Source organism: Apteryx mantelli, chromosome 8 (assembly GCF_036417845.1).
Source record: "Apteryx mantelli isolate bAptMan1 chromosome 8, bAptMan1.hap1, whole genome shotgun sequence".
Lineage (NCBI taxonomy): Eukaryota > Metazoa > Chordata > Aves > Apterygiformes > Apterygidae > Apteryx > Apteryx mantelli.
Window position 1 is genome coordinate 36,147,263 of NC_089985.1, and position 9,895 is coordinate 36,157,157.

Genomic DNA, 9,895 nt, shown 5'->3' on the forward strand with positions numbered 1-9,895 from the left:
GACTTATGAGCTGAATGGTTTACTTTCTAAATAGAACAGACTGGCAGCATTAAAACATCAGTTATTTCCAGAAAAGTAATGAATGATCAGCACTCTCCCAACCGTCAGGCCAGGTTCTCTTTTGGCATAGGCTTATCATAGTCAACCTGTATGCTTGTTATTTCTCTTCCTTTTATATTGTCACGTGGAAGATGAATATTTTAAAAGTTATTATAATAATTGGTACAAGATTTAAATACAAGCGATGAAATGTATCTGCATTATTTTGAAAGAAAGCCTACAAAGCTCTTTAACACTGGCAGAGACATATTTCCATATTGCTGATAGGTTCTCGTTCACATTCTGCCCAAGAACTTAGAGGATTTCCAGAGATAAAGGCTACTTTTGTACTATAGCTAGGCTTTTAAAATTCCTACACCTGAGAGAGAATGTGGAAACCCTTAAAGGTTAGGGGGATTACTATTTATGTTTGGCCTTATGTAGGATTCTGGCTTTAATTGTTTTTACAGCCACAATTCTTGTCATTTGTATACCTTTTTTTTTTTTAAACAAGAAGTCTTCAGAGCTTCTGAGAACAAATTGCAGTAATATAAAAACATTACAGATCTCTTACAGGCCTTATTTTGCAGCAGAAAAGAGATTACAATTTAGAGTAGGAGCTCCTGATGTAAAAAATGTTTAGTGAGATCAGAGTTCTGAATCATAGACTTGTAATGAGATAAAAATTCAAACTTCCCTTTGGAGTGGGGAGATCAGTGTCTCAGTCTGATCCTTTTGAATGTGAAATTCAAAATGCAATTCAATTATAAAATAGCAGCCAGTGAAGCAAAGAAAAATAAGCATTGAAATTCCATCCTCTTTTATTCTTATCTTTCTTTACTTTGGTACAAATGCTGACTTACAGTCATCATTGGAAGGAAGCCTGCAGAATCACCCAAGCTGCATGATTACATCTTATTCATATACATGTATTCACAGATAACAGAGCTGCTTTGCTGCACTGGCTCAGGAGCAAAGAGGCTTCATCTCACATATGTGTTTACACAGCTGTTTGTAGGCATGATGGAAGCAGTCCCCAATAAATAAACTAGCTACTTTGCAAAAACATTTGTGTGCTGCTTTAGAGAACTTGTTAATATGAAGTCGATCAACATGGACTGCTAGCGAACATGTGTGATCAAAAGTGATACGGTGATTCTGTCAATCTTTTTTGCAGTCTTTTTTCATTGACTGTATGACTTAATTGGCTGTATACGACACTCCGTTCACAGGCTGCAGCTTTCATGAATCAGCCCAGAATTCACAGCTCAAGACAAGTCTTGCAGTCCTGTCATCACCTGAGGATTCCTTGTTCTTTACAATCCAGATAATATAATTATAGTTTAACATTGACAGTGTTTTGCACTGGGTGCTTTGTCTTCATAAATTTACATGATTCGGACATTCATTCTGTGAACTTGGCTCTTAATATTTTTAGAACTAAGAGGATGCATTCTTACTTATGCCATTAGAAAAGTAATTTTCAGTGAGTCTTTCTATTAAACTTCAAATCTATCCTTGATTACGGGGGGAAAAAAAAACAAAAAAAACCCCAAAGAGTTGTTCTTTTTAATTGCTAAATGCAGTTTTAACATTTTGGGGGGAAATGGTATGTGTCTTATTCTATGTTTATTCCATGCTGAATGTAATGATGTTCAAAACACGAATATTTGTAAGGAGAAGAAAAAAGTCAACGTACAGGAATGTTTGTTACTGACGTAACTATAGTAGTAATAAGAACAGGAAAGTGGAACAATTTTAGACAAGGATGATAATTAGTATATTCTGTTATTGAGACTTACAGCAACCTCACAGCAGCAAGAAAAGGGCTTTATATTCATCTTATAGATTAAACAACCGAAGCATGTGGGTGACACCATCTTCCCAAAAGCATGTAACAAGTAAATGAAAATCAAGAAATGGAATGTAGATCTTCTGATTCCATGTTTGTACTGATATAGCACCTTCAGTTAATCAAAACAAGAGAAAGCAAGTCATGTCACATAAAAGCTGATTGATTTGTCAGCAGTTAGTTAAAGTGAGAAATAGAAGGCAACGGACAAATAAAGTAATTACATTTTCTTCCATGAGACAAACAGCACTGCTACTGTAAATTAAGATAACTTAGCTTGATTTTGCTTTGACTATTTCTGTTGAGATGTTCATCATTTCTGTCACAGTGAGCTGCACTGATACGTTCCACTGGCACTTTGGTAGCAATACGGAAACAATTCCTGTCAAAACCCCTTGTGCAAATTCCAGGTGTAGAAGAGTGATGAATGCAATCATCATTAAAATTGGGCTTCAGTAGAGGTGTATTGGCTTAGTCTTGGCTGGAAGAGAGACTATATCTGATATCATATTAGTGAACGCACTAATAACCATATCTTACTTCTTGCTATTGGATCATACATCTTCTGTAATGCCTAACTCCCAGGAAAGAGCTAAAGAAATGCCCTATACACCTCTTCAGACTTCAAACCTTTTAACATGACACTTAACCAAACTAACTTACTTCTAACTAACTTCCCTTCTAACTTCCTCCGAAATGGAAATGCTTTAAGTGTTTTTTTCTCTCTTTAATTCAAAAAACATTTCCTGTGAAAACACCGCTGGTATGTACTGCTAAAATGTTTGAGTTCCAGGAAGGTGGACAAGACCTCATGTAGGAGATCCCAATCACTTTGATTGATATCCTGGACTGGGCAGGAAAGAAGTTGGGGAACTAAAGGCCTAGATCTATGTCTGAGTTTAGCACTTGGTCATCAATGTCTTCCAGGCATTGATCAAAATGGATGCCAAACAGATTGGGTGATAAGGTTTGATGAAGTGGTCTGTTTAGAAGTCAATTTCTGATCTCTTCTTGCCCCATACATCTGCTTTAGTTGAGATACATGGAGCAGCATCAACAATCAACAATCAGCAATCAGGAATGAAATAGGGGAGACCAAAATAAAAAATAAAAGTACTGTGAGAAGGAAGACAGTGGAGATCCTAGGGGAGAAAAGCTGACAGAACTGTTTTCCTCAGGAGAAAACAGAGAAATTGTCCCCCAGGCTTCAGACAGCTTCTCTACCAATTTTCTTCTTCCTAGCCTGAGAGGCAGCCACTTTGACCAGTGCTGGGAGAAAGTTGAAAAAAGAGATACCAGCCTGTTTGTACTGTGCGCAGCTATGCTAGACTTACTCAGGGCAAAAAGACTATCTTTCAACCCAAAAGGCAGAACACAGAGCCCAGAAGCAAAACATTTAAGGCAAAAAATGAAAAAAGCAGAAATAAGAGTGAGGGCCAAATGTTCGAAACAAGGACACCACTTGAAGATAATAAGCAGAGGACACTAGACAGGCAAAGATTCCAGGGAGTCCCTAGGTCCCCAGAGGACCTCTGACAGATGTGCAAGACAGAAATAAGAAACAGGCTTCTCATCCACACAACACTTCTCACCAAAACTTATTGCCTGGACTGTAAATGTTCATTTTAGTTAGTGCCTGGAGAAATTTGATAAGAACATGCCAAACTAAAAGCCTTGAAACCTGAAGTCTGATGTAACGTCAGAGCAGGATTAGTATGAATGCCTCCTCCCAATATCCTCCCAACAGACCTCAGCCAAGACTTGGAGAAAATGCACAAAGGTTGGAAGGGGAGTTTTAGGCTTTTGGCACAAGAGCTTTTTGATCTGTATGTACAAACACTCCCAAGAGAACCAAAATGGGAAGTAGTTCCCAGGCAACTAGTGATAGGCTCCAACCGATTCACTTTGGAAGCCTTTGATGTGACTGAATATGTCAGATAAGAAGCTCTAATATTTACTGCTCATTCCCTGTGTCACCAATTTTTTTCCTTAGTGACCTAATGCCACAGTCAGGCAGCTCTTATGAATCAAACTGGAGCAGCTCAAGAAGTTATTTAAGTATATAGAAGCTTATTTCTTTTCTTCCCCAAAGAAGAGCACTCCATAGGAGAACATGTGATCATTCCTCATCTGCACCAATACAAAGTCAGCTGACAATTTAAGCAGCCTTCTCCAGTCTGTCTCCAGACTAAGACAGACCAAATGAAACATCCACCTGAGATCTAGCTGGTGACCGTTACACCAAACCAGGACTGATGAGGTGGAGACCTGACCAATAGCTCACCTGGTCCAACTTCAAAAGGCCTAGCCTATCACTCAGAGCAACTCCATCCTTTACAGACCACATGGTGTGGTGACAACGAGGGACTCATAAAATAAAAAGTTAACAATCATGTGCCTCATTTGTATATTAATAGCTATTGTACAAATGTAATTGATTTGAAAGATCTGTAGAGTGTCCCAAAGACATACAAAACCATTTAAGTGCTAGGTGTTATTAGTAGACTGTATTTGATTAAAGTTACGAAGCATTTGATCAAGTCATAGGCTATGTTAGGTGTTCATAATGAGAATCTACTTTTTATCTTTCCGTTAGATTATCAGTTTACGTAGCACAACTGCTCTTTATCTTCACTACTGAAGTGAAAAAGGAATTGAAACTGAATAAGGCTTTCTAACTTCAGCCAGAGGCAGAAAGGCTATTGAAACTGATTCTCTTTACATTGTCCCCAAATCAAGCAGTAATCCAAAGATGGAAACAAATCCACCTCCAGCAAGAGAAGAGGGGAATAAAAATGAGTTCTTGCAGCTAGGAAAGAAAATTGAAGTTCTGTCAAGAAAATAATTGGTAAGAAAGGCATGTCATTGCTTGTGACTAACACAATAGCAGTATCAGGTGTGAAAAGTCCAGCTTCACATCCTCCTGTAATTAGATGCAATGCATGAAGCATGAAGGAATGCACTACGTGACTTCTTTCCCATCAGATTTAGAGCACCATCATCAATAACAAGGCTGAACTGACACTTCTATTATGATTCTGATTGTTTGTAGAATTTTGCAGTATCTTACTTTTTTTTTTTAATCAGAAGATTTTTTTCAATGCATTTTTAAATGCAGAGGAAAAGTGCGTTCCAGATGTCAGCTAAACAAGAGACAGAAGAGTCCCCATTGCTGGGTTAGTAATGTTTTTGCATGGTAAGAAAATACCATTATAGTAATTAGAAGCAATGCTTTGAACTTTTCTATAATTTTCCGCTCAAGGATCCGAAGCGTTTTACGAAGTATGTCTCTTCAGTTTTCCTACTAGAAGAAAAATTACTGAGAATGTGCAATAGGCATCTGTGCCTCCAGAGTCAGGTATGAGAGATGGGTATATAATGCAATATTCTGATAACTGCAAAACAGATAAATGCCGGAACCCCTCACCTCACAGGGCACTGTGAAAATGAAGCAGTCATAATTATTACAAAAAGCTCAGCTTGACATTTTTCTGTATTCACAGTGGATATGGTTAATATGCAGTAAATAAATTTTTGACCACACATTAAAAAAGAACAAGCAAATAAAATACTTAAATCACCCACTGCAAAATGAGGACTCTCTTAAAAAATTAGTGTGTGATCATGTTATCAGCCCTAAGTCTGGCACTTCTAAATTCTGAGTAACCTAATATTCCTTGAATGTAATTTTGTACATTTAATTCCTTATATTTAAAAACAAACACAGAAAACGAGCAGAATTTCATATTGACAACCACGAGTCATGTGCAACCTTTCAAACTATTGTACAAAACTTGCCACGTCTTAATGAAATAACTGATAACAGTAATAGTTTGTCATTATTGGCATGAAAGAGAAATGAGGCACACATTTTACCGCAGGATTTCACATATATTTGACAGAAGTATATGTGACATAATGTGTGCTGACAGAAAAGGAATGGGGACAAGCAGGAAATTTGGGTTCTATTCCAAGCTCCATAGCTAAATGACCTCTAGTGAGCACAGACTTCCTCCTGTTCCTCCAAAGCCTTGTCCTCTTTGCCTTCTCCTTTCACTTTGTCCCAGTCACTTTAAGTTACTCCCTTCAGTTCCCGTTTCCTACCGCAACCTAATTCAGTGCCTGCATCACTAAATTCTTGGCCCTAATGTCTTCACTCGCTCAGTTCCTGCTTTACCATGTGAGCTGTTGCTCCTCCACCTCAGACTTCAGACCTCCCTTCCACTTCATCTTTTCCAGCTTTCCTGCCTTAACCCTTCCACTAGGGTCCCTGTTTCTCTTTTCTGACCTCTCATTCATTTTAAATCTTCCTCCCATGACTCCAAGCCTCACTACCTACCCCTTAGTGAAACTCTACAAAAAACAGCGGGAGACAGAAACACAGGACAGAAAACTTCAGTCCAAATAATAAAGTTTGGCAAGATAAGGAGCAGTTGAAAATAGGTTCTTACGAAGGAAGTACTGCAGAACTTTAACAATAGATGATCCTTCTCTCTCACCTAAAATAGAAAGAAAGATATGCGGAGGGTTAAAGAGAGAGAGGGAAGAGCTGTTACTACTATTAATAGCTGAATCTCTTTGAATTATAGACTAGAATGAATGTTCTCTATGACGGCCAAGAGAGAGAAAGAATTCTGAGCCAAGGTGCACAAAAATGTATGAAAAAGATAACCTAAAAATATTAAATTAATATGATATAATAATTATATCAAAAAACAGCATTTGATTTTTAGAAAATCCTCCTAAAAAAGACTGAATCTAAATTATTGGTCTAAGAAGTTGAAGCAAGGAAGAAAATTAATAAGCTTCAATTCAAGTTTACAGTGAAAATTGTGGGAAGATGTTTTATTGTATTATTTGTTCACCCATATCTAGAAGTCACTGCCTTGTACCTGTTTTCTGAAGGTCTTTTCTTTAATCTTCAGTATCAGCCAGGGAAAATTCAAACTGTGGTAGAAAGTGACAATCCATTATGAACCTATGAATTTATCATTTTCTGTTATAGTGTATTCGTGTAGAATCAGTGTTCAAAAGATTAAATAACTTACATGTTTTACAAGTGCTATCTCTGATGGATATACTGCTTTATTTAAACCATCTGAAATAATAGTCCCATTATTTCTTGCTTCCTTACAGTTGAGTAACTCAGTCTCAAAATTATCCTGTAATCATCCCCTACATGCGGAAATTGCATGTTTACTAAAAGCCTTTAAATTTTGCACACTTCTACTTAAGTAGAAATTGCATTACAGTACATAACTGTATCTCTAAAATTATAAATAATCCTATTTTACAAGCAGGGTAAATAAAAGCACAGAAAAGTTAAATGACTGAGCCAGTGCTGCACTGTAAATGTTCGGTAACTAAAGAGCACATCATCTCTAAAGCTCAGCTCAGTAAAAAGAACTTTGCCTATCCAAAAATGAAAAAGAAAGGAAACAACTCCACTAATAAAAATGGCAATAAAGATTGTTTGGCTAGGTTCAGTGTTGGAAACAGTATTACCCATATTATTCTATCTCTAGAAGGATAAGTGTGAAAGGGTGCAACTTGTTTTGTTTACATAAACGAGCCATTATTATGAAATATTTACCAACAATAACATCTAAAAAACTGTAGATACTGAGGCCATCACATATCAAACACAAGCTACTTATCAGGGCTCCATCTGCACCATGAAATTACCCGTGTCAAAATGTACAATAAATCTTCCTATTTCCCTCTGCTTCATTGATTCCCCCTTCCTTTACATTTTGTCTGAAATGTCTTCTTATTTCCTGAGGCTCAAAATTACTTTTTCCCTCTTAATTATTTAGCTTTGTAAAGCAAAGAATTGACTCTCTGAAGCCCAAATCTATAAAATATACATTGACTGGGGCAATTCAATTAACGAATAATCCATTGTATGAAAGATAGCCAGTTAACAGGACTAGAAGTTGGTAGGCTCTAGAGTAACATGAAAAAACACAACAGAATATTTTATACTTGTATTCACTTTCATAGAGAGGATCTCAAAATACAAACATTTTTGCAATTGTGAGACTACTCCATCATTACCACAAATTGACGGAGAGGTAAACTGAAGTATGCACTGGAAAAGCAATCTGCTTACAGCTGTACCTCAGCTGAACTGAAACAGGGCCCAAGACTTACGATATCCTCTTCACAGATTTCATTCCTTCGCCAATACACACGGGAGTCAAATAACAGGGTGACTAAGCAGATCGTCCTCTTTATAATTCTCCTACTATCAGTCCCACTTTTTCAGTCCTGTGAGTGATAGCATCTCACTGTAGTGCAAGCACACACTCCTCAAACGTGTGTTCCCCTTTCAGCGACAGACCTTAGGCTTGCGTCTGTCTTCCTGAAGAGCCAACTACTCGTGTTTGGTAGAACACCTTGTCTTCTCTCTTCACTAACCATGATGTCAGCTTCAGCTGCTATTCCTAATCAGGGCTAGTTACACCATCTTTATATGACAATTTTGTTTAATTGCATAATTTGCCATCATATTACTTTTGAAGGTAATTTGTGTAGCTTTTTGCCTATTAATAATTAGATGATTGCTCTTAATAATTAGATAATGCTCTTAGGAAAAAGTATTCCATGTAGGTCCAAGATTGAGAATTGATGCTAATCCAGATAGCTGTTCTACTAGTAATTTAAAAATTAGTTCTAATTTTCTGTTTCTTAGAAGCTTGGCTGGTAGAAATGGGTTCCCCAAATGTTAGGATAAATGTTTGCTCTCAGCTCGAGTCCAGTGCAGAAGTACTATCCACTTTGAGTTGTCTCCAAACCGAATGGCTGAATCAGAAGGTGGAGCTTTTTCCTCAAGTCCCTTTTGCTCTAAGCTGTCAGAGCAACTCTTTAAACTTGCTGCAAAATGCAACCAGCCCAGTTCTGCTGGCCAGCATATTGTGGAACCAGAATGATCTAATAAGAGACTGTGTGCTTTCCATGCTAATTGTAGCTTAGATTGAGATTACAATTATTTTTATGATTACAAAAATTGTTATTGTTCTAATTGCTACATAGTGCAGTACCCATATATTTATGTTTATGATTTCATCAGAAAGGCTTGATAACAGTAATAAGAAATGGAAAGCCAGATACATAGTTCCACGGGACCAAATGTTTTGAATGGTGGCATTAGTATAGCCAAAGCAATCTTTTGGAAGCCAATTTGAGTACTGGTAAGTCAATTAAAGATTTGCAGAAAAGTCTGGGTTGCAGGCATTCAGGGAAGTTGGCAGGTTTTACAAGACATAGTAGAGCCAGAGCTTCATTGCAGAAGAGACTCATATTAACAGGGACAGATGGTCCAGCACTCAAAGAACGGAAGTATCCTGTTTTGGATACAGTTCTTAAAGTTATAGATAATTTGTCCATTACTCACACGTGTCCTGCAAAGGTCTTTGATCTGTTCCAGTTTCTCTGAAAGCTGAATGACCTCACTGTTAGGCTGAAATACACTCCTCACTCAGCAGAACTGAGAATTGTTGTGGGCACACATGTAACAACAAATTAAAATGATGCTGGTAATAGTGGAAAGAGGACAACATATTTTCTGAAGTCCAAACCACTTGGTCTTATTGGAAGAAGAGATTTGTGTTTTGTAACTGGAATGGACAAACAAGTTGATCTGGTTTTCTTCTGACATTAAAGATCATGCACATGATCCACTGATCAGTGAAGAGCCTCCCACACCCACTTCCCATATCAAGTCCTGTTTCTGAATCTCATCAAAAGAGAATGTTTTTTTTTTAATGTCAGTTCTCCAGCAATTACCTAGTGAATTCAGTCTCTGAGGGAGCTAATCCAAAATTCATTTCTAGTGTTTTATATAAATCATTCCCATTAATATGAACAGCTGAGAGTGCCAATTAATATCACCCAAGAATCACGGCAAGTATAAGTTAATTGCACTATATAAATGAGTTTACTGATTGGTAAAAAAAAAATGTACGAGGAATTTATTGCTAATAACACTTCAACATTTTAGCT